We start from the raw sequence: 948 nt of genomic DNA, 5'->3' as shown, positions 1-948 counted from the left end.
GGTCAGTGCTGAGGGAGTGGGCACTGTCGGAGGCTGTTTCTCTCACGTCCGCTTTTACCTGCAGCTCCGCGGTTCCCGAGCGACGCCGCAGCACTCCTGAGCGAACGGAGCATGCGCGAGCCGCGGGGCACTCTGGGAGTTGTAGTCCTCACTGTTTCCAATGAGTAACCCTTCCTTGTCACATTGTCCCGCCTGCTCCTGTCTCTCCCAGTGACCAGTCAGGTCACCTCTCATTGCCACTGAGCACAACACCGTTCCTGTGATATAGAGGAGCCAGGGTTGGACAACGCCCAAAATCACACAACAGTCCAAAGGCTTTATTTGAAAACAGTTTTGGGACACTGCACCTTCATCAGCTGTTAGGCAGAGGAAGACCTTATAAATTGTGTGTCTAAAGAACACTTCAATGCATGAGTTCTATGTCCCTTTGATTTTTATCTGACAAATTCTGTGTTTAAGGTCTTCCTCTCTCACTCACACCTCATAAAGGTCATGCTTTGGAGATGCCAGTGTTGGACTGGGGTGTACAAAGTTAAAAAATCACACAACAGCAGGTTATAGTCCAACAGGTTTAATTGGAAGCACACCAGCTTTCGGAGCACTGTTCCTCCACTATCACCTGATGAAGGAGCGACGCTCCGAAAGCTAGTGCTGTGTGATTTTTAACCTAGTAAAGGAGTAATGCTCTGAAAGCTTGTGTTTCCAAATAAATTGGACTATAACCATGCGACATGTGATTTTTAACAGCTCCTGATCAAGGGTCACTGGTCCCAAAACTTTTGACTGCTTTTTCTCCACAGATACGGCCAAATATGCTAACATTTTACTTTTCTCCAGCAACTTCTGTTTTTGTTCCAACTGGTACAAACTCAAACAACTTAATCTTTCCTCGTAAGACAGTTCCTCCATCCCTGGTCTCAGCCTAACAAAGCTTCTCGGGAGTACCTC

At 47.2% G+C, this 948-nt stretch overlaps 1 protein-coding gene across 1 annotated transcript in view; it reads right to left on the bottom strand.

Moving 5' to 3' along the window:
• LOC122551182 (sialidase-3-like) overlaps positions 1–95 on the bottom strand; it is a 5,781-nt gene extending 5,686 nt beyond the window's left edge. The window contains exon 1 of the mRNA XM_043692821.1: positions 59–95. The gene's annotated coding sequence lies outside the window, so the exon portion shown is untranslated. The remainder of the gene's footprint in view (positions 1–58) is intronic.
• Between the last annotated feature and the right edge of the window lie 853 nt (positions 96–948).

This window comes from Chiloscyllium plagiosum, chromosome 6 (assembly GCF_004010195.1).
Source record: "Chiloscyllium plagiosum isolate BGI_BamShark_2017 chromosome 6, ASM401019v2, whole genome shotgun sequence".
Taxonomy (NCBI): domain Eukaryota; kingdom Metazoa; phylum Chordata; class Chondrichthyes; order Orectolobiformes; family Hemiscylliidae; genus Chiloscyllium; species Chiloscyllium plagiosum.
Note: the sequence above shows the minus strand (reverse complement) of the source record. Positions and strands in the feature narration are given on the sequence as shown.